Source organism: Rattus norvegicus, chromosome 1, assembly GCF_036323735.1.
Source record: "Rattus norvegicus strain BN/NHsdMcwi chromosome 1, GRCr8, whole genome shotgun sequence".
Lineage (NCBI taxonomy): Eukaryota > Metazoa > Chordata > Mammalia > Rodentia > Muridae > Rattus > Rattus norvegicus.
This window is the reverse complement of record NC_086019.1, coordinates 124,128,930-124,154,211: the sequence shown is the minus strand read 5'-3', so window position 1 is coordinate 124,154,211 and position 25,282 is coordinate 124,128,930. Positions and strand designations below refer to the sequence as shown.

At 38.7% G+C, this 25,282-nt stretch overlaps 1 long non-coding RNA gene across 3 annotated transcripts in view; it reads left to right on the top strand.

Moving 5' to 3' along the window:
* Positions 1-25,282, top strand: part of LOC102555866 (uncharacterized) — a 104,096-nt gene that overhangs the window by 50,092 nt on the left and 28,722 nt on the right. For 2 of the 3 annotated variants that reach the window (XR_010060327.1, XR_010060324.1), the window contains 4 exons: positions 17,310-17,396; positions 18,676-18,806; positions 19,594-19,729; positions 25,108-25,262. This is a non-coding gene — a long non-coding RNA (uncharacterized LOC102555866). Of the gene's footprint in view, positions 1-15,539; positions 17,397-18,675; positions 18,807-19,593; positions 19,730-25,107; positions 25,263-25,282 lie in introns of those variants that run through there. The other variant, XR_010060322.1, reaches the window with a different exon arrangement.

Genomic DNA, 25,282 nt, shown 5'->3' with positions numbered 1-25,282 from the left:
CCTGATTTTGATACATTCCTGTAATGTAGAAGGAGCATTGTGAAAGGGGTAGTGAGGGGAAAGGTATGCCTGCAAACCTTTGATACATATATGTAGGTGTTACTATACTATTGATTCTGATTTTGATACATTTCTGTAATGTAGAAGGAGCATTGTGAAAGGGCTAGTGAGTAGAAAGGTATGCCAGGGAAATGTACTTTAAAGCGAAAAAAAAGTCTGAAGAAAGTGAAGAAAGGGTGCTTTGGCAACTAGCTGATCTTGAACCTTATATTTAACCCACTTGAAAATCTTTTTTTTTATCTTTATTAACTTGAGTATCTCTTATTTACATTTTGATTGTTGTTCCTCTCCCTCCCCCTCCCCTACTATATGCGCTTCCCCTCCCCATCATCTCCCCATTACCACCCTCCCCCCAACAATGGCGTTCACTGGGGGTTTAGTCTTGGCAGGACCAAGGGCTTCCCCTTCCACTGGTGCTCTTACTAGGCTATTCATTGATACCTATGAGGTTGGAGCCCAGGGTCAGTCCATGTATAGTCTTTTGGTAGTGGCTTAGCCCCTGGAAGCTCTGGTTGGTTGGCATTGTTTTTCATATGGAGTCTCGAGCCCATAAACCTCTTCCCGTCCTTTCTATGATTCCCCTTGAAAGGCTTTTTAAAATTATCAGGGGACTTGGTGCCACCTATAGTAACTTGCAGTTTAATAGAATGCTGTCATAAACGTAAGAAGAGTATTAATCTTTCAGCTCAAATGGTTTAGTAAGACAAAATTCCACTAAAACAAATTTTAGGGAATCCACCATACTCAGACAATATTGCTGATGTGAAGAAGTGCATGCTAACTGGAGCCTGAGATAGCTGCCTCCTGAGAGGCTCTACCAGAGCATGACAAATAAAAAAGCAGATTCTCACAGCCAACCATTGCACTGAGAATGGAGTCCTTTTTGGGAGAGTTAGAGAAAGGATTGAAGGGGCAGAAGGGGTTTGCAACCTCATAAGCATAATAATACCAACAAACTAGATCTCCCAGGGACTAAACCCCCATCTGAAGAGTACACATGGACAGGGTCATGGCTCCAGCTGCATATGTCTTGTTCCACACTAATGGGAGGAGAAGCCCTTGGTCCTGCCAAGGCTTGACACCCCCCCATTGTAAGGGAATGTCAGGGCAGAGAGACAGAAAGGGGTTGGTGTATGTGTGTGGGAGCACCTTCAAAGAAGAATGGAGAGGGGGCATGGGACAAAGTGTTTATGGAAGGGAAAGCAGAAAAGGGGATAACATTTGAAATGGAAATAAAAATATCCAATAAAATATAATGAAAAGATTGAATAACATCTGTCCAACATGGTGCTCATCCTCCATAACATCACATGATCCTGAATGGAGACCATATATGCCTCCAAGTAGACAACCTTTGCATACCTCAGTCTGCATTCCTGAATAGGTACAAGTAAATGATGCAAGGGTTAAGTTTTTGAAATCCAGTATTGCTTTTAACTACATTAATATATTATAAAACTAAAAAAGGTAATTGCATGTGTTTGAGTGAGACTAGATAGAAAGGGAGTAATTTGAAGGGTGAGAGAGAGGGTTAGAAATTATGTAAATAAGTAGCTCATGAATATATTTGTAATAAAATAAATGAAAAATATCAAAAAGCCTTCAGGAAACTATAAATGCACATTTCAGTATACATTGTAAAATAGGATCCTAAGATTTATTTATTGTTCCATTGAAATATATTCACAACATATTTCTTCTCCTTTTAGATGCATATTCTGAATTTCCTACTGTCTCAGGACTAGAGGTATATAGAGTCTATAATGAAAAATTCAAGTATAGTGCCTTTGTACTTATCACTATATGACTTGACCACATATTTTTAAATATAATGTTTTGTGAAGCCACTAATTAGATTATAAAATCATTTTACTATATAATTCTGTGTTCAAGGTGAGGTAGATTACATAGTCTATGATCTATACATTGTGAAGCACTTGTGTTTACAATCCTTGACTCTGCATACAAAGAAACAATAAAGCAGTCTCATATGGGCTACTCATCTATACTTACGGAGGCTCTATGATATTAATTATATAGTTATCTCAAAAAGCTTGGGATCTGCTGAAGAATATATGTGAAATTTCCATCACAACCTTACATGTCTGTGCAGCTGCCACATCTCCACATATGCATGAACAACTACATGGATATCTACCTCTGCACATATGAAATGGAATAAGTCTCCCCATTTTTAAGGATAGGAGGACCTAATAGTGCAGGCTTGATTTGTTAGACACTTCCAATTTATAAAAGTTTTGCTTCAAATTGACATACATCTACCTGAGTCTGTCTCCATTATGCAAACATTACAGAAACACACCACTAAGCCTGGTTAACTGCTCATTTAAGAAAACTAATTTTTTTCATCCATGTATACTTTAACATACAATGGTAAGATTATATATTTGCTAAAACTAATTGAATACAAAACTATGTGCCAAAATCTTAATCTTCATTATTATATTCTGGTTGTTGGGGTCTCTTGTATATTTTACATGGGATTGACCATGAGAGAACAGAAAAAATATTGATGCTTTGGATGTGAATTGTTCTAATATCTAATGCTTTGGGGAACTTGTGGTTCTTCATATTAACAAGATTCACATCAATGAATCAGAAAATGTATGAATGTGTTATTATTAGTTTAAAAATATCTGTGGCTACTCAAAGAATATACCGGGACTGACCATGGGCTCCAACCTCATAGGTAGCAATGAATAGCCTAGTAGGAGCACCAGTGTAAGGGGAAGTCCTTGGTCCTGCCAAGACTGAACCCCCAGTGAACATGATTGTTGGGGAGAGCGCGGTAATGGGGGGAGGATGGGGAGGGCAACACCCATATAGAAGTGGAGGGGAAGGGTTATTGGGATGTTGGCCCGGAAAAGAGGAAAGGGAATAACAATCGAAATGTAAATAAGAAATACTCAAGTTAATAAAAAAAAACACAAAAAAATCTGTGGCTATTCTGCAGACAAGTTCCTGTAATTTACATTTTAACAATTTCTTATACTTTTAAAGTGTACACATTGAAAAATATGTGAATAATATTACATTAAATTTTGTTTGTTTACAATGCTCATGCTTTAGATGGTGGTAAAATGTTAATTAATTATAGAGCTTTCAATAATTGGAATGGATTGCAGTTTTAGGGCAGTGTTTGTTGCCAGCAATATCCAAGAGTTTTTTCTCCTGCAGTCACACAAAATGAAACCTCCTAAAGAAGCACAACAAACATGACACAGTATAGGAAAAGTTTATTGGGAGGCGTGTGTTCAAAATTTTCTTTATGATGACAGGAGTAAGAATATACTCAGGACCGGAAGTCCCACACCCGCGGATCCCGGCCCGCAGCAGCTCTCTGCTCCCAGACCCCGTGAGAGAGAGAGACCCAACCGCCTGGTCAGGTGGGCACTCCTGAGGCTGCAGAGCAGAAGAGACCACCAACACTGCTCACCCCTGCCCACATCCCTGGCCCAAGAGGAAACTGTATAAGGCCTCTGGGCTCCCGTGGGGGAGGGCCCAGGAGCGGCAGGACCCCTGCCTGAGACACTGCCAGAACCTGAAGGAAACTGACCGGATAAACAGCTCTCTGCACCCAAATCCCGTGGGAGGGAGAGCTAAACCTTCAGAGAGGCAGACAAGCCTGGGAAACCAGAAGAGACTGCTCTCTGCACACACATCCCAGACGCCAGAGGAAAAAGCCAAAGACCATCTGGAACCCTGGTGCACTGAAGCTCCCGGAAACGGCGGCACAGGTCTTCCTTGGTGCTGCCGCTGCAGAGAGCCCCTGGGCAGCACCCCACGAGCGAACTTGAGCCTCGGGACCACAGGTAAGACCAAATTTTCTGCTGCAAGAAAGCTGCATGGTGAACTCAAAACACAGGCCCACAGGAACAGCTGAAGACCTGTAGAGAGGAAAAACTACACGCCCGAAAGCAGAACACTCTGTCCCCATAACTGACTGAAAGAGAGGAAAACAGGTCTACAGCACTCCTGACACACAGGCTTATAGGACAGTCTAGCCACTGTCAGAAATAGCAGAACAAAGTAACACTAGAGATAATCTGATGGTGAGAGGCAAGCACAGGAACCCAAGCAACAGAAACCAAGACTACCTGGCACCATCGGAGCCCAATTCTCCCATTAAAACAAACATGGAATATCCAAACACACCAGAAAAGCAAGATCTAGTTTCAAAATCATTTTTGATCATGATGCTGGAGGACTTCAAGAAAGACGTGAAGAACTCCCTTAGAGAACAAGTAGAAGCCTACAGAGAGAAATCGCAAAAATGCCGGAAAGAATTCCAGGAAAACATAAATAAACAAGTAGAAGCCCATAGAGAGGAGACACAAAAATCCTTGAAAGAATTCCAGGAAACCACAAGCAAACAGTTGAGGGAATTAAAAATGGAAATAGAAGCAATCAAGAAAGAACACATGGAAACAACCTTGGATATAGAAAACCAAAAGAAGAGACAAGGAGCTGTAGATACAAGCTTCACCAACAGAATACAAGAGATGGAAGAGAGAATCTCAGGAGCAGAAGACTCCATAGAAATCATTGACTCAACTGTCAAAGATAATGTAAAGCGGGAAAAAGCTACTGGTCCAAAACATACAGGAAATTCAGGACTCAATGAGAAGATCAAACCTAAGGATAATAGGTATAGAAGAGAGTGAAGACTCCCAGCTCAAAGGACCAGTAAATATCTTCAACAAAATCATAGAAGAAAACTTCCCTAACCTAAAAAAAGAGATACCCATAGACATACAAGAAGCCTACAGAACTCCAAATAGATTGGACCAGAAAAGAAACACCTCCTGTCACATAATAGTCAAAACACCAAACGCACAAAATAAAGAAAGAATATTAAAAGCAGTAAGGGAAAAAGTCAAGTAACATATAAAGGCAGACCTATCAGAATCACACCAGACTTCTAGCCAGAAACTATGAAGGCCAGAAGATCCTGGACTGATGTCATACAGACCCTAAGAGAACACAAATGCCAGCCCAGGTTACTGTATCCTGCAAAACTCTCAATTAACATTGATGGAGAAACCAAGATATTCCATGACATAACCAAATTTACACAATATCTTTCTACAAATCCAGTACTACAAAGGATAATAAATGGTAAAGCCCAACATAAGGAGGCAAGCTATACCCTAGAAGAAGCAAGAAACTAATCGTCTTGGCAACAAAACAAAGAGAATGAAAGCACACAAACATAACCTCACATCCAAATATGAATATAACGGGAAGCAATAATCACTATTCATTAATATCTCAATATATCAATGGTCTCAACTCCCCAATAAAAAGACATAGATTAACAAACTGGATACGCAACGAGGACCCTGCATTCTGCTGCCTAGAGGAAACACACCTCAGAGACAAAGACAGACACTACCTCAGAGTGAAAGGCTGGAAAACATTTCCAAGCATATGGTCAGAAGAAGCAAGCTGGAGTAGCCATTCTAATATCAAATAAAATCAATTTCCAACTAAAAGTCATCAAAAAAGATAAGGAAGGACACTTCATATTCATCAAAGGAAAAATCCACCAAGATGAACTCTCAATCCTAAATATCTATGCCCCAAATACAAGGGCACCTACATACATAAAAGAAACCTTACTAAAGCTCAAAACACACATTGCACCTCACACAATAATAGTGGGAGATTTCAACACCCCACTCTCATCAATGGACAGATCATGGAAACAGAAATTAAACAGTGATGTCGACAGACTAAGAGAAGTCATGAGCCAAATGGACTTAACAGATATTTATAGAACATTCTATCCTAAAGCAAAAGGATATACCTTCTTCTCAGCTCCTCATGGTACTTTCTCCAAAATTGACCATATAATTGGTCAAAAAAACGGGCCTCAACAGGTACAGAAAGATAGACATAATCCCATGCGTGCTATCGGACCACCACGGCCTAAAAGTGGTCTTCAATAACAATAAGGGAAGAATGCCCACATATACGTGGAAATTGAACAATGCTCTACTCAATGATAACCTGGTCAAGGAAGAAATAAAGAAAGAAATTAAAAACTTTCTAGAATTTAATGAAAATGAAGGTACAACATACCCAAACTTATGGGACACAATGAAAGCTGTGCTAAGAGGAAAACTCATAGCGCTGAGTGCCTGCAGAAAGAAACAGGAAAGAGCATATGTCAGCAGCTTGACAGCACACCTAAAGCACTAGAAGAAAAAGAAGCAAATACACCCAGGAGGAGTAGAAGGCAGGAAATAATCAAACTCAGAGCTGAAATCAACCAAGTAGAAACAAAAAGGACCATAGAAAGAATCAACAGAACCAAAAGTTGGTTCTTTGAGAAAATCAACAAGATAGATAAACCCTTAGCCAGACTAACGAGAGGACACAGAGAGTGCGTCCAAATGAACAAAATCAGAAAAGAAAAGGGAGACATAACTACAGATTCAGAGGAAATTCAAAAAATCATCAGATCTTACTATAAAAACCTATATTCAACAAAACATGAAAATCTTCAGGAAATGGACAATTTCCTAGACAGATACCAGGTATCGAGGTTAAATCAGGAACAGATAATCCAGTTAAACAACCCCATAAATCCTAAGGAAATAGAAGCAGTCATTAAAGGTCTCCCAACCAAAAAGAGCCCAGGTCCAGACGGGTTTAGTGCAGAATTCTATCAAACCTTCATAGAAGACCTCATACCAATATTATCCAAACTATTCCACAAAATTGAAACAGATGGAGCCCTACCGAATTCCTTCTACGAACCCACAATTACTCTTATACCTAAACCACACAAAGACCCAACAAAGAAAGAGAACTTCAGACCAATTACCCTTATGAATATCGACACAAAAATACTCAATAAAATTCTGGCAAACCGAATTCAAGAGCACATCAAAACAATCATCCACCATGATCAAGTAGGCTTCATCCCAGGCATGCAGGGATGGTTTAATATACGGAAAACCATCAACGTGATCCATCATATAAACAAACTGAAAGAACAGAACCACATGATCATTTCATTAGATGCTGAGAAAGCATTTGTCAAAATTCAACACCCCTTCATGATAAAAGTCCTGGAAAGAATAGGAATTCAAGGCCCATACCTAAACATAGTAAAAGCCATATACAGCAAACCAGTTGCTAACATTAAACTAAATGGAGAGAAACTTGAAGCAATCCCACTAAAATCAGGGACTAGACAAGGCTGCCCACTCTCTCCCTACTTATTCAATATAGTTCTTGAAGTTCTAGGCAGAGCAATCAGACAACAAAAGGAGATCTAGGGGATACAGAACGGAAAAGAAGAGGTCAAAATATCACTATTTGCAGACGACATGATAGTATATTTAAGTGATCCCAAAAGTTCCACCAGAGAACTACTAAAGCTGATATACAACTTCAGCAAAGTGGCTGGGTATAAAATTAACTCAAATAAATCAGTTGCCTTCCTCTATACAAAAGAGAAACAAGCCGAGAAAGAAATTAGGGAAACGACACCCTTCATAATAGACACAAATAATATAAAGTACCTCGGTGTGACTTTAACCAAGCAAGTAAAAGATCTGTACAATAAGAACTTCAAGACACTGAGGAAAGAAATTGAAGAAGACCTCAGAAGATGGAAAGATCTCCCATGCTCATGGATTGGCAGGATTAATATAGTAAAAATGGCCATTTTACCAAAAGCAATCTACAGATTCAATGCAATCCCCATCAAAATACCAATCCAATTCTTCAAAGAGTTAGACAGAACAATTTGCAAATTCATCTGGAATAACAAAAAACCCAGGATAGCTAAAGCTATCCTCAACAATAAAAGGACTTCAGGGGGAATCACTATCCCTGAACTCAAGCAGTATTACAGAGCAATAGTGATAAAAACTTCATGGTATTGGTACAGAGACCGACAGATAGACCAATGGAATAGAATTGAAGACCCAGAAATGAACCCACACACCTATGGTCACTTGATTTTTGACAAAGGAGCCAAAACCATCCAATGGAAAAAAGATAGCATTTTCAGCAAATGGTGCTGGTTCAACTAGAGGGCAACATGTAGAAGAATGCAGATCGATCCATCCTTATCACCCTGTACAAAACTTAAGTCCAAGTGGATCAAGGACCTCCACATCAAACCAGACACACTCAAACTAATAGAAGAATAACTAGGGAAGCATCTGGAACACATGGGCACTGGAAAAAATTTCCTGAACAAAACACCAATGGCTTATGCTCTAAGATCAAGAATCGACAAATGGGATCTCATAAAACTGCAAAGCTTCTGTAAGGCAAAGGACACTGTGGTTAGGACAAAACGGCAACCAATAGATTGGGAAAAGATCTTTACCAATCCTACAACAGATAGAGGCCTTATATCCAAAATATACAAAGAACTCAAGAAGTTAGACCGCAGGGAAACAAATAACCCTATTAAAAAATGGGGTTCAGAGCTAAACAAAGAATTCACAGCTGAGGAATGCCGAATGGCTGAGAAACACCTAAAGAAATGTTCAACATCTTTAGTCATAAGGGAAATGCAAATCAAAACAACCCTGAGATTTCACCTCACACCAGTGAGAATGGCTAAGATCAAAAACTCAGGTGACAGCAGATGCTGGGGAGGATGGGGAGAAAGAGGAACACTCCTCCATTGTTGGTGGGATTGCAGACTGGTAAAACCACTCTGGAAATCAGTCTGGAGGTTCCTCAGAAAATTGGACATTGAACTGCCTGAGGATCCAGCTATACCTCTCTTGGGCATACACCCAAAAGATGCCTCAACATATAAAAGAGACACGTGCTCCAATATGTTCATCGCAGCCTTATTTATAATAGCCAGAAACTGGAAAGAACCCAGATCCCCTTCAACAGAGGAATGGATACAGAAAATGTGGTACATCTACACAATGGAATATTACTCAGCCATCAAAAAAACGAGTTTATGAAATTCGTAGGCAAATGGTTGGAACTGGAAAATATCATCCTGAGTGAGCTAACCCAATCACAGAAAGAAATACATGGTATGCACTCATTGATAAGTGGCTATTAGCCCAAATGCTTGAATTACCCTAGATCCCTAGAACAAAGGAAACTCAAGACGGATGATCAAAATGTGAATGCTTCACTCCTTCTTTAAATGAGGAAAAAGAATACCCTTGGCAGGGAAGGGAGAGGCAAAGATTAAAACAGAGACTGAAGGAACACCCATTCAGAGCCTGCCCCACATGTGGCCCATACATATACAGCCACCCAATTAGACAAGATGGATGAAGCAAAGAAGTGCAGACCGACAGGAGCCGGATGTAGATCGCTCCTGAGAGACACAGCCAGAATTCAGCAAATACAGAGGCAAATGCCAGCAGCAAACCACTGAACTGAGAATAGGTCCCCCGTTGAAGGAATCAGAGAAAGAACTGGAAGAGCTTGAAGGTGCTCAAGACCCCAAAAGTACAACAATGTCAAGCAACCAGAGCTTCCAGGGACTAAGCCACTACCTAAAGACTATACATGGACTGACCCTGGACTCTGACCCCATAGGTAGCAATGAATATCCTAGTAAGAGCACCAGTGGAAGGGGAAGCCCTGGGTCCTGCTAAGACTGAACCCCCAGTGAACTAGACTATGGGGGGAGGGCGGCAATGGGGGGAGGGTTGGGAGGGGAACACCCATAAGGAAGGGGAGGGGGGAGGGAGATGTTTGTCCGGAAACCTGGAAAGGGAATAACACTTGAAATGTATATAAGAAATACTCAAGTTAATAAAAAAAAAGGAATATACTCAGAAATTGGGCTGCTTGTTGTTATTAAACCATAACTTTCTATAGGCTTATGGTATACATGTGTAGGACTGTAGGACAGCTTTGGCAATGACTTGATAAGAAGCCTATGTGAAATATGATTTCTACCTTGGACATTGTCCCACCAAATATTTGATGAATTCATGCACATTTTTTTCACACCCCCCCACACATGTATGTGTGTGTGTGTGTGTGTGTGTGTGTATATATATATATATATATATATATATATATATATATATATAATTTATTTGACGACCACTTGGGTTAAAGTTGACACTCTAAGTATCATTACCACTTTTTAATGAATATTATTGTTACTCATAGATACAAATGTACATGTAACTACATATTGTTATATAAATTAGATACTGTTATAAATTTTCTGTTGTATTTCTGCAATGTTCTTTGACTTTTGGCTATATGGTAAATTGTTAGACTCATCAATTAAGTTGAGTAGGACATATTATTTTTGGTTAAGCTTTGTGTTTTGATCTTTACATTGTGGAGTTATTTAATGGTTTCTCTCTATTGAAAAATGAAGCTTGTTTCCTGAAGGTGACAGGTAAACTCATCTGCGATTAAAATGAACATATTTAGAAAACAGTTCAAAGTTGAGCTGTTTCAGGATATTGTCAAGTAATGTTCTCCAGGGTCCATGATTATGCCAATCATGGGTAGTTGGCCAGGCTTAGATATCTAGAAAACAATCTTTGTGATAGATTTTTTTATTACTCCTCCAGAGATATGATAAACATGTGTAATTTTGTGATCTCAAACCACTATTATGATAATAATGGCTAAGATATGGAAAAGTCTGACTTGAGATAGTTCATAACATCATAAAAATTTTGTAGGAACTTTGTAGCACTTTTCTTTGCAATATTATCATCAATATACCATAGTAATAAGGAGTTGACCAAACACAAATTTGAATAAAATGGGAGATTCTCTCTACTTGGCCAATTCCAGTTGAGAGAGAAACCCATATCCAGTTGAGACGGAGATTTTGGGCATCTATATCAAAAATATTTATTTGATGGATATATCATTACAGTTTTATGTGAAAACTGGTTTTTTGGATATTTTTTTTAATTTACATTTAAAATGTTATCCTCTTTCCTTGTTTCCCCTCAGATACCAACTATCTCATTCTTCGTCCCCCTGCTTCTACGAGGGTGCTCCCCCCCATACCCACCCACTCTAGCCTCTCTGCCCTAGCATTTCCCTACACTGGGGCATCAAACCATCCCAGGACCAGAGGCTTCTTCTTCCATTCATGTCCAACTAGGCCATCTTCTGCTATGTATGGTACTGGAGCCATGGGCCCCTCCATGTGTACTCTTTGGTTGGTGGTTTAGTCCCTGGGAGTTCTGGGGGCAGTTCTTGTTGGTTGATATTGTTGTTTTCCCTATGTGTTGCAAACCCCTTAAGCTCCTTCAGTTCTTTCTCTAATTCCTTCACTGGGAACCCTGTGCTCAATCCAGTGGTTGGCTGGGATTTTCTGCCTCTGTATTTGTCAGGCTCTGCCATAGCTTCTCAATGAGACAACTATATTAGGCTCCTGATACAAGCACTTTTTGTCATCTGCAGTAGTGTCTGGGCTTGGTGTCTGTATATGGGATGCATCCCCACATGGGGCAGTCTCTGAATGGCCTTTCCTTCAATCTCTGTTCCACACTTTGTCTCTGTATTTTCTCCTGTGAGTATTTTGTTCCCCATTCTAAGAAGGACTGAAGCATCCATGCGTTGGTCTTTCTTCTTCTTGAGCTTCATGTGGTTTGTAAATTGTAACTTTTGTATTCTGAGCCTTAACAGCTGAGCTGAAGTTGTGCGCACAATTTTTATTACATTTCAAGACAGCTAATATTAATAAGCAACTGGAGGCAGGACTCCTGAATCATTCTCATTATCTGAGTAGCTATTGGGTTTTGATGAGGTGATAGAGAATGGAGGGTCAGGTTACTTCAGGGATTCATTCTGATTCTACTCTAGTTCTATTAGACCATTCTATATCCATTCATAGACAAATGTTTTAAACAAACATGATTAGCTTTAAAGAGATAGAATATCCAAGAAACTGGGAGGAGCACAGCTAGTTCAGATAGGGGATCAATTCTAACATCGGGAATGCAGTATATATTTTTTTTAAATTCACAATATTTATTAGAATTTTGAGAATATGTACATTTATTTTAACCATTTACATTCTAAAATGCGTGTCTCTTAAATTTCCTTTGTTATTTTGACACAGTAATGCACAGTATGCTCTTGGATTTGTTTGAAGAGTGATCAGACCCTTCATTTCTTTATATAATTAGAATAGCATGTGTAATGGATTATAACATTTGAAAATATCATATCTAGAATGATGGCTCAAACTTATAGTGTTAGACACAGTGAGATCTGCCACAGTCAGATCAAAAATATAAGCAGGATGCTCTACATGCTTTGCTTGGAAACATGAAATCACACTCAGAAGAGCCCAATCAGCAATAACAGTGTTCTTGCAGATAGTAAGCTTCATGTCCAGGCAGACAGATACATTTTGACAGTGCCTATGCTCTCCTGGCTGTATTTGCCTATTGTGTGTTGGAGGCAGAGGTCAGCGTACATTACATTTTCCCATTTTCTCTTTTCAATTTTCTATTTCTACCAAAATGTAAATGGCAATGTGTGATTTGGATGAAGTAACAGCTCTAATAAAAATCTGGAAGGTTCGGGTTGGGGATTTAGCTCAGTAGTAGAGCGCTTGCCTAACAAGCACAAGGCCCTGGGTTCGGTCACCAGCTCTGGAAAAAATCTGGAAGGTTATTTTAATTTTGATTTTTCATTTCTATGTTTGAGATCTATTTCATGACTTATTCTAATCTACTCTTTATTTTATTTCCCATACATTCATGCTGAGTTAGCTGCTCCTATTTCTTGTGCAGAAGATTTTTTTCTGCCTATGAAACTAATGCTTCTGTTTTAAGATCTGTCATTCCTGTCTCAGTCTTTTGTTGCTATTGTTTATGTAATTATATCCAAAATTCTGCCCCCTCTAGGTTTCCTCTCCCAGGGTTCTTCCCCAAATCCTGCCTCCTTTTGTGTACGAGAGGGTACCACCCTGTAGGTATTTCCCACACTGGAGCATCAAGTTTTAACTTTAGCACAAAAGTGTCACTGCCTGCCTCAGTCTTAGAGTCATGCATTAATCTGAAAAGAAGATGATTCACTTCAGGAATCAGCATCTGAAATATGTCATTTAGTTTTGATTTTTACACTGTCTTTGGGATCAACTGTGAAGAATACTTTTAGCAATGTTAGTTTTCACATGGTATGCTGAGACTCCCTGAGAGCCTAACGCTGAAACATTTGAAGACACTGTCCTACATGGGACTCAAGGCCCTTTGATGGCAAAGATCTAACACTGCCAGACTGAATTGTTATGATCTTGTTCCTGAGTACCAGAAGTTTAACTTTCATTTTTATTTTCAGCAGTCAGATTGAAATTGATATTGTGCTTTGGCAAATAATACTTTTTATAGTTTCTACTCTCTTTCTTCTCTGCACATTCCTTCTATGAAGTCAAGCAAATTATGATCACTTCTAGTCAACTATCTATTGATGTTTTCAGGATGGTATTATATGTATCTAAGGAAATTTACACAAGATATCTACTTGTCTCTCTTTGAGATTGAACTTCTACTGAGTGATCAAGGCCTTTTCATCAGCACTGTTTCCAACAGTCACTGCTGTGTGGTTTGTTATTTTTTTTATTCTTTTTTTTTTTTATTAACTTGAGTATTTCTTATATACATTTCGAGTGTTATTCCCTTTCCCGGTTTCCGGGCAAACATCCCCCTCCCCCCTCCCCTTCCTTATGGGTGTTCCCCTCCCAACCCTCCCCCCATTGCTGCCCTCCCCCCATAGACTAGTTCACTGGGGGTTCAGTCTTAGCAGGACCCAGGGCTTCCCCTTCCACTGGTGCTCTTACTAGGATATTCATTGCTACCTATGGGGTCAGAGTCCAGGGTCAGTCCATGAATAGTCTTTAGGTAGTGGCTTAGTCCCTGGAAGCTCTGGTTGCTTGGCATTGTTGTACTTTTGGGGTCTCGAGCCCCTTCAAGCTCTTCCAGTTCATTCTCTGATTCCTTCAATAGAGGACCTATTCTCAGTTCAGTGGTTTGCTGCTGGCATTCGCCTCTGTATTTGCTGTATTCTGGCTGTGTCTCTCAGGAGAGATCTACATCCGGCTCCTGTCGGTCTGCACTTCTTTGCTTCATCCATCTTGTCTAATTGGGTGGCTGTATATGTATGGGCCACATGTGAGGCAGGCTCTGAATGGGTGTTCCTTAAGTCTCTGTTTTAATCTTTGCCTCTCCCTTCCCTGCCAAGGGTATTCTTTTTCCTCATTTAAAGAAGGAGTGAAGCATTCACATTTTGATCATCCGTCTTGAGTTTCCTTTGTTCTAGGGATCTAGGGTAATTCAAGCATTTGGGCTAATAGCCACTTATCAATGAGTGCATACCATGTATGTCTTTCTGTGATTTGGTTAGCTCACTCAGGATGATATTTTCCAGTTCCAACCATTTGCCTACGAATTTCATAAACTCGTTGTTTTTGATAGCTGAGTAATATTCCATTGTGTAGATGTACCACATTTTCTGTATCCATTCCTCTGTTTAAGGGCATCTGGGTTCTTTCCATTTTCTGGCTATTATAAATAAGGCTGCGATGAACGTAGTGGAGCACGTGTCTCTTTTATATGTTGAGGCATCTTTTGGGTATATTATTTATATTTCTATAATTATACTGCTTTGCCTGACATGGTCAATACAATGAGAAATCATTTTCAATTGTATACATTAGATATTACCTAGAGGTCTAGGTCCATTCCTTGAGATTCTCCTTTCTTCATAGAGTATATGAGAGTAAACAAATGTAGGGTCAGAACTGATGTTCAGTTAAGATAGAATAGAGAAAAATGAGCCAATCACAGCAGCAGTGCAAGTATTGCATTACTGAGATACATGAGAGGAGAAGTTTTGTGATGATTATAATGATGTATCAAGAGTAAAAGCTGATAATATTGAGTATACAATGGTATAGACATAGATATCAAGCTGAAAGTGACAAGTAGAGAGAAGGCAAAGGAGAAAACTAAGGATTTGATGGTTTTACCATGTACGGTGAGTACAGACAGCATTAATCAAAGTCTTAGTAATTTCATAATAGCCTTGACAAATAGAGCACATGAAAATAAATTAATTAATGGCTCATAATAATGTTTCAGCCTGTTAATAATCTACCTGCTTTAAAGAGTGTGGTTTAAAATATTAATATTCCATACTGCACTCATAAAATATTTACCTGAGTTAAAATATTAGTATACTGAAGACAGATATTGTACAGATAGGGTATGATGATGATGTTATTTTGCTCAGGGCAATAAATAAGAGGTGAGGTAAAGGTTACTAGGAGTCCAGTAGGTAAGGCCATGAATCATGGTCATGTGTTTAACTAGGAGGGCAAACAACCAGCATTGTTGAAAGAAGCCAGGCAGAATATTATTCCACAGCTGATGTGCAATTATGAAAACCCAGATTATTCTCAATGCATATGGGCAAATATCTTTAATGTTCTTGCCACTATTATAATAATATTCCTTTAGGACCCAATGACCATTGGGAAAACAGCCCTTGACATCCTGAAATAGTAATATTTTCTGACCATTTTAGGAAGGGCTATTGGTTAGAAGTTGAGGTTCTTTGAATTTTAGACATCCATATCCTCTCTCTCTCTCTCTCTCTCTCTCTCTCTCTCTCTCTCACTCTTTCTCTCTCTTTCTCTCCTATCTATCTATCATCTATCTATCTATCATTTATCTATATGTATGAAGATAGAGCATGTTTAGATATAAAATATTTATGGATCACTCATGAAGTTGCAGTGGTTGTCATCATTGAAAATAAAGCATCAGTTTAATTACTTTGATTCATATATAACCAAACAGGCTATAGCTAGTGTGCATTCTTGTATATGAATGCATGGAAATATAATACCTTGTTTTAAGACAGCATTTTAAATGCTATCTCTTTAACCTGAATTCAGTGACCAGAAAGAGCAAGTATAAATTCTGACCTCTGGCCATCGAAACAGCAATAGCAAGCAGTATTTGCTTGCAAGTGGATGGTGCCTGGCAGAGGAGAAAAAAACAAGAACAAAACCAATAAACACAAGATACAGGAACCTCACAGACTCAAAGAAGCCCAGTCAAAAACAAAATAATTGGTGCCTACCAGCATTCATACATTCAACTATCCTCACTGCTTTCCATCTAGACACCCAAGTATAGAAAGGAACCTATGGATAGACCTGATACCATGGAGTCATCTGCACATAGAAGACAGAAAAACTATTCCAAATAATTAAATTCAAGAAGCAGGTTGTCTTGCCCTTTAACATAATGGGGATGGACATATTTTATTAAATAAGTGGTGGAATGATGGTGGGTTAGGGGCTGGGGCAGATTTTGGGTGTTCTATATCCAGTGATCCACTGGGAAATTTCATAAGAAAAAAAAAGGTGTGGTTTGGAGGAAAAGGAAGAAGGTGATGATCTGCCATGCTGGAGTCAAGTGCATTTGGGGAGAGAAAGAAATAGGGATTACTATTTTAGCTAGAGTATCCCTTCCTATAAATTGTACAGGACAGTTTAATTCTACTAGAAATAGGTTGAATAAGAGGATATCCCTAAAACAACTGATAAGTGGTGGAGTCTGATGAAATTGTTACTACTATTTCCTTATGTTAACAATAAAAAAATCTAGAGGAGAATTGAATCTCCAAAACTTTTATCAGGACTGAAAATGTGGTGACAGTATGTAGAAGGAAGGAGCTGGATCACTCTAATGCTGTGATTACTACCTGAGGCTTCCTCTCAGAGATGATGTCGGTTAGGACAGGAGAACCTGAGCAACCTCAGTCATCTATGGCCAGACCTAGAAGGTTAGCTAGAAAGTGATCTGGTCTTGATGTCCTCATGCTGAGGAGGACAGGAGGACAATAGGGAAGGGTTGGACACAACCAAAAGTGCCACAAATGACCAGAGAAATGGTGGGATTATAGGCACATTGAATAGAAGGCAAAAGAACAGAGTGGGAAGGCGCACAAAAGTCCTGTTAGATTAAGAAACTACAGGATTTCAGCTCCCATGGTGGGAGGCTGAATGGAGTCAAGTGAAGAGAGGGCCAGCATAAACTTGAAGTCCATGTCTAGAGATATTTTCACATCCAAAAGTACCAGAGGTGTGCTGGACCCTCACCAGTCATTTCCTTGGACTCAGGAATATATTGTCACTGAGGAAAGAGGAAACTTACCTAATTTCCACCACTGGATGGTGGTCTAAGTGACTGATGGATTGGAAGTTATGTTTGTTGCAGGTAGCCTGCAGTCAACAACTCCAGTGCAGAATGGACCCTGAAGAGGAATTCAAGCACCAACAGAGCCTATGCAACCACATCTTGTATGTAAGTGTTACAGCTCTGAAGGCAAAAGTAAACTGGTTTGGAAGTCAAGGCATACCTCAATGTAACAACACATACTAACATGCACATACATCATAGGGGTAGTTAGAGAAATACAGGAACATGTATACTATTGCTTGGGTCAGAAGCTGTAGTAATCTAAGCAGAAAACAGCTTTATATAGGATTTCATGAGGATGCGGCAGAGCTCTCTAGGGTAGAGTTTTCTGATGTGTTGATTGGTGAGGTTTCAATTCCAGAGTTTTGTGTGAGTCCAGGTATTGTTTAGATTCCAAGTTCTGAGTTTAGACTTGTATGCTGGAAGTTGAGGAGTGGGAACAGTCTTTAGATAAGTGAGGATATTATATGGGTGGAACTAGGCAGGATGGAGGGCCGGAGAATTCTGAACCTTAAGGAAGGCCTAATTTTTTTTTTTTTTTTACATATCAGGATCAGGGAAATGGTTTTCTGAGTACAGATGAACAAGGGGCTTTGTTTATGGTATATTGAAGGATGAAAAATAAGTCATTTGTTATAAATTATAGTAAGTTAATATAATGACAAGTTAATGTAGGAAGGAGATACCTGTAGAGAAACATCCGTAGGTTGCAATTATCCTGGGTAAAGAAGCTGTGGTTGATGGACACTACATATACAAACAACTCATAAACTCATAGCACTGTAAGTTTTAGTAATCCCACTGAGAAAGCTTTGCAAATCCTATGGGCTTGAGCTTTTAGTTGTATTGACATGGTTGTGCTTATGAGAAACATGTACACTCAGGACTTTACTATCTCACTTTAATTTAAAATTTCTTTTGTTCTTTATTTTGTGAGGTATGAATCAATGTTTTCTTGTATACTTATAGTTATGCACATTATGACATTTAATGGACTTTTGAAAACTAGAGTCTAGAGGTTAAAATCTATGTCACCTGTCTACCTGTAGTTTTCTTCATATTAATTTTGTGAGACTGAGTTCTCTTAGTATAATTAAGATAATTATTTTGGGTAGATTAATAGTGTAATAAATTAAAAAAAACTGAAATTTCTGCAAATGCTAGAATAAGTCTGGGCTACCCCCATTTTTACCTTTTTCCTGTATAGCACATTTATGATTGTGTAACATTTTATTCATATACCTATGGAGAAATAAATTTCTCTTCAGTTATTTGACACATTTATTACCAAAACCCTTCTAGAAATATTGTCTAATATTATTTTATTCCTTTGTTTATTGTAAAAAATTGTTGTAATCCTCTAAATATTTCACGTATTAACCAGATAATTCATCTGCATGGTCACAAATAGAAAGTGAAGATCAACCACAATGACTTCAAATGGGACTCTATTCTGCAGATGCTTATCTTCAGATCTCAGCCTGGACATGATTTGCAATAGTGCAGACAAAGACTGTGAGTAGTTGCCATATGTGTTTAAGATCAAAGCAAATTTGTAAAATTGGTAGGTACAATGAGGTGTATGTCTTATCATCTATAGAACCAATCTACATAAAATGATGAGACCAGTGGAAAATTGATAAAATTAGCAGATACTGTGATTTTATTTTAAAAGTTTTGAAAGAATGAGCATGGCTGTTTATACAAATACACTGTGTCATAGTCAGGGTTCTCTAGTGGGAGAGAATTAATGGAATGTGTGTGTGCCATAATTATATCTCCTTGTGATGTTATATCTAAATAATGTTTTTTATGTTTAAATGGAACCCATTTTCATGTATATACTAAGGCACTAGTCCTCCATAAATCTATATCTGCTACCAACCTCATATTACTTCCTCAAATTTTAACTCAATTAATTAGCTAATTAGTTAATTCCAAACCCACTGAGACCAGTTAATGTTCTTCACATGCACAGGTGTGTGAGTGGACTAACTTGGAATTGTAAGTATAAAAGCAGTGGTTCCAAGAACTGTGACTCTCATTCCACTGCATGTATTCATTGGAAAAATCCCCTCAACATGTAATGGAAACCCCATATACTATTTCCATTCTTCCTGAATATTTTAACTTATTGAATTCTGTATAATCCTTAAGCAGATTTCTCAGTGACTTTACTGTGCAATAGACATGGCAATACTAGAAGAGAAATTTCCTACTTCCTCGAATTTTGAAGCCTTTATATTCTTCCCATGTTTCTTCTCTGACTTTCTTTTTCCATCTCTTCCATTGATTCATATAGATATTTAAACAATTTTAGAGTTATGGAGGTTTGCTGTGACGTATGGAGGTTGATAAAGCAGAACTGAGTTCCCTGACCTGGGTGATACTTCTTTCTGAAAGAAATTTCTAAGAAAAAAATGGAGAAAAGAACCTGGGTAAGTATCTAAAAAAGAAGCAATATGTCAAACGAAAGGATCCAAGGTGGTTTTGAAACATCTAATCCAAAGATCATTTAGCAGAAAACTAAATTGGGGCCATTCCATCCCTGGTTATTGCTAGAAAACCTTGTAATTCTGTTTTTCAAGTTCCATTTCCTGTCATTACCAGAACATCAGCTGAGGGTTTACAGAGATAACACACTATATCACATTACTTGTTTTAAGGGCCCTATATATAGTGTTCTAGAAGACCATTCCTCATGCTAAATTCCGGAAAGAAAAAAATTGGTCAAATACTGGATGTGCCTATTATTCTTATGCATTCCACAGTGTCCGACACCCTCAGAGTGAGCAGAATGATAGCATTATGGCTATTAAAGTTGGAAACCCCAGTATGTTTCCAATTCCAGGTATAGACACATAGAGTAGGAGGATTATATCCCTTGGAAATATCCATTTTGATATTGTATGTCGGTGTGGACGTTTCCCTTCATAAAACTGGGAAGAGGGATATGGCTAGAAGGAGAATCTGTGGAAGTAAAACATTTCCTGAATAATGTAACAGATAGTAAATTTCTCCTCCATACACCTGTGAATGGTATATCACTCCTCTGCTCAGCCCCTTCTTGTCATACACTTAGATCTTGAGCCCTTGACCTTTCAATAGATGAGGACAAGTTGTTTCGCAAATATGCACATTTTTGGGGTCCTAAAAATTAGAAGAATTTCACCAGTCATAGAAGTTCAGCAAACCAAAGTCTTTATTTGAATTAGGCAGCAAAACCTGACCATCCAGAGACAACAGCTCAGACTCTAGGGTTGACTATGTCTTTGTTTATCTTAGTAAGTATTTAAGCAGATGATTAATTTTTATTTTACTCAAACTACTGCTGATTAATCTGGGCCTCAGGTCAGAGTCAGAATTTGAACTGTGAGAAATAGGAAAGTATGCAATGCTTTTTAAAGAGGATAATACAAATTGAAGAGGAGTGAGATTGGTTGTGGTGTTGATCAATTATATTTTGACAGAAGAATTTGAGCAACGGTGTATCAGTGACTGGGTCTTATATGGGCCACTTGATTTCAAGGTCTTCCACCCAGAGCTTTGGTGATCAGATCTTATACTGGATATTTGGCCTGTTACTCAATCAATATAAAGCAGGAACATAGGAATGGGCCAAGTGCCTGGTGTTAATTAAGGCATTATAGCTAATACTTTTACAATTGTGTACCTCAGTTTAGGTATTAAGTAACATTTTCTTTTACCTTCTTTTGTGAAATACTGGTTAACAAACAAGAAAGACTAGACATATGAGTTGCTACTCTATACTTATTTCCAGCATGATAGAGATGCTGGGAGACCACTGTCTTTTTACACACCCTATACACAATCTTCATGTACCTGAATCAAATCTTTGATGGTAATTCTCCTGGCCCTTAAATAAACTTGCAGCATTAATGTGATATTGACCAAAACATAAAAAATGTTTATCATGGAAGTGCCATAAATCTTAACCAGGAAAAACAAAACTTGTTTTTTGGTATGTGAATTCGCATTATAGGTAGCCATTTTCCTCTTATGGTAGAGCATTTCCTTTTGACTTAGTATTTCAGCCTATTAGGTAAGAAAATGTTTGCTGTATTCTCATCTTTAACTACTTCCAACTGACTTTAGGACATTACTATTAGGGCTCTGGATGACTGAAAGTGTAATCAAAGGCTATTGATGGGGAATTTATCAGAAGCAATCACATATTTTGTAATAGTTTAAATCAGCTTTTAGCAATTCCAGTGCTTAAGAGCTTTCAGTGATTGTCAGTCAAGAAGATACTGAGACAAATATGGATTATGGACAGAAGTTAAAATTTTCCAGCAATTGGGAAAGGTGAGGAATACCAAGACCAAATGGACAATCCCATTTTCAGGAACAGACAAGTGTATCTAAAGTCTCTTTGATGTGTGACAGGTAGATCAAGTCTTATGATTTCCTAAACCATGTGCAAATATTAGTTTACAAAAGGAGGTATATTAGTATTATGATTGTATTTACATCTCTATTTAAAAATAGTGAACAGATATCTGTCAGACATCAAGTATAGATTCATGCCTTTGTGACCTAGAAAAAGCTATAGCTATGGTTTAAAAGCCTGATGAGAAGCACTGTTAAGTTTATATTCAGAAGACAACTCAAGGGGGTTTAAAAACTTGAGCTTGTGACTAGAAAATAAGCACCCAGTACTCTACAATGTTATCAGAATGCCATTGATCAATGGTAACATTCTGATCTTTGGAAATCTTAGTATAATGATATCATAGAAAGCGGTATTAATATGAATCATTTCTCATTTTTCTTATAACTTATATCACTGTCTTGCACCTCTGCTGCCTGATGCTAATTGCTCTTGTGAGTTGGAGATGAGGAGACACAGAATCAATGGCACAGATCCTGGAATGGATTGGAACATCCCAGCAGCCTTATATGAATACTGCTACAAGCTCATTTAATTAGTCACAGAAGGGTGCTCTTTATAAAGTGCACCTGCATTTTATTGGTCAATGCAAGCTTCTCTTCTAAGCATAATTCCCAACAACCTGGATGATCTGCATCAGCAATCCTTAGTCTTTCTGGCAGTCTCCAAGTAGGTCCTTCTGCAGGGGTTGCCTTTGTCTCTTTGCTCTGTGCTACAACATTTATGGAGAGGCAGCCACTTCCATTTCTTCTACATTTCCACACATTTGTTTTTAGACTTTGACAGCCTAGTGCAAGCCAGGGTGCCATTTCCTCCACATTGTTGTCTCCACGTTGGAGTGTTCCCAGTATACTAGACTGTGACTGTCTCTAATTTTCCTGTCTTCCAGGATCTTACCCATCATTGAATATCAGCCCTCAAAGTGACATCACTACCGAGGCATGTAACACAAGGGAGAGATGAGAAAGAGCCTATGGTGGTCTCACCCATCTCAGACATCCAGGCTTTGCTCACTTCCTTAGGGGTTGCACAATCAGGATTTTCAGGGCTTTCAGGATTTTCAAGAACCATCAGCAACTGGAGGGTCATCTTATTTGTGGAGTATTGCCTGGAAATATGATGTGTGAGGTACTTAAAATAATTATCAGTAGGACAATTCTTCCCATCATAGCATAAATGGCTATTCATGAGGGGACAAACACCCTCTTAAAATTGTCCTACACTTTTCTCAAGAATATGACATCTAGGAAAAGCAAAGAGAACATGATTAGTTTGGCTATGTTCTTCTTTAGCAGCACATAGTAGCTAAGGGGTTTGTTTGACTAGGTGCCTTAAATATATTGAACCACATGTGGTTGAGCTTCAGTAACATTATGTACCTGGAAAATGGTTAGGAATATTTAGTGAGACCTGGAATCACAGGTCAATATAGAAATGTTAGTAACAATGCCAACTCTGCTGTCATTAAGTCAATCTGTTATAAAATGTGAATGGCTTCATAAAGTTGATGATCTATTACCTCCTGTGCCTGTAGTGCTTCAGATGACTTAGAGATTATGACATTGACATTCTCTGCCATAATGTCCGTCTGAGTCAATGCAATAATATCTGGTGTCAACCATGCAGTGCCTGCAGTGATGGCTGGTCCATTGTTGAATACCACATCCAGCAAGTTGTCAGGAGAAGTTTTCATTAAAACAGTTAAGACTGATCTGATAATAATGACCATAAATAAAAAAGGGAGGTCAGACACAGACTACTGTGATTTTTCAGCCAACCTGGCTGCCAGGAGTCACATTCACAAGGGTTGTCCATTTTATGCTTAAGACAATCACTTTATATGGAAATATATCCCATTAACAAGATGGCCACATTTTAGGAGAGCAAGGGGGCATAAATCAAGACTGTTAGAGGGGTCACATAAATACCAATAGTTATAATGGACTCATGTCAGAATTGAATAGAATCCCTGTTAACAAAGGGAATAATATTGGAAGGATCATGTGAGGTAAACATTCACATGAAATTTTTGAGGTTAGATGACAGTATCAGGTAGTCCCTGGTAAATCTTACACCTAGTGCAGCTTGGCAGTGCTCCAAAAAGATAGGAAGTCACACAAAAAATAGGCATTTGAGGAATCCTTGCACAGTGAGGTGAACATAATGTGCTTGGGGAAACTTTTGGTATTTGTAATCAATACGGGGAAATGTGAAGTTTCATACCTAACATGATGCTATAGGTTAGCTTACCATGAAAGTTCCCCATGGTTACATTATACAGTTAAATACAAGAGCCAATGGTTGAGAAATTGATGGTAAAGCAGAAAGTTTCCTCTGTGGGATGCTTGCCTTTTAATCACCATTTTGTAGTGACTACATCCACAAAGGGCAAACTGAAATTCACATTGCAAGAAAAAACAACAAGGTAGTGCTGGAAATTAACTGCAGCCAGCAAAATAATTGGCCACTGGTCCACCCAGATATCAGTTTCAGATAGCCAGGACAATTTTACAGGGTCAGGTACCTTGATGTCGATTGGCACTGGGTGGGCAGTGGCCATTATAATTGGGGTTGATCCACAATTTTTGATCCACTTGGTCATGTTGTATTATGTCTTCAAAAAAGCCAAGTATTTGTAGTAAGGACATCACTCATGTCTTCTAGAATATCTCTTGCCCAGATGTTGCAGGGAATATCAGCCATAACAGGTGTAAAAGACCCCTATTTGCAATCTAAGTCCTGCCAAGAAACAGGGTCGTAGTCACTCTTGTGCCTTGTTGGGCTCCCACTCCTGTAATGGAGGGAACAGGCTGCAATCTCCAATGTGGTAACCTCAATGAATCATTTTATGTTATTATTGTGACATCTGCCCCTGTGTGAAGCAATCTTTTAACAATCTAAATGTATACTCATCATTTTGAAATGAGCAAACACAGGCAAGGTCCAAATACTCCTGGACAAGAAGGGTTCCCTCTTACTGGCAGGGCTAAAGAGTGTCCCCTTTGAAATTTACATTGTCTTCCTGCTTTTGAGAACAGCAATCCTTAGCCCATTGGAAATCTTTTTTACACCTGAGACAACTGGTCTTGGACCTAGTTGAAGAACAATACTGTCTGAGTTGACAAGGCTTGCCACAACCTCAACAGGTGCAATCAGGTGGCCTTTCAGGAGGAAGGTTTCTCTTCTGTACACACTCCATGACCAAAGCAGCAATGAAAGCAGTCAGTACTGTAATGGGGCCTGCACCAGGGTCCAAATCATGAGGGTGAACAACCTTTATATGGATAACATCATTGCTTCAGTCTGCCATAGCATTTCCAGTAGCAATGTTAAGGCCCTGCCATTCAAGCTGCTTGATGATCATGTCTCTGGGGACATCACTGACCATCCTTTTCTCTGCCTCAGTCACACAGGCCAGAAGACTCTGAAGGACTCCCAAGACTGCTGGTTAATTCTAGCCTGATTCTCAGCAAAGTCACAATATTCAGACTTCCAATTAAGAAACATGGGTGGTTTTAACACCACCTTCTGAAGATTATACCTATATAACATGTCTGCAGGTACATGGCACATTGCTTCA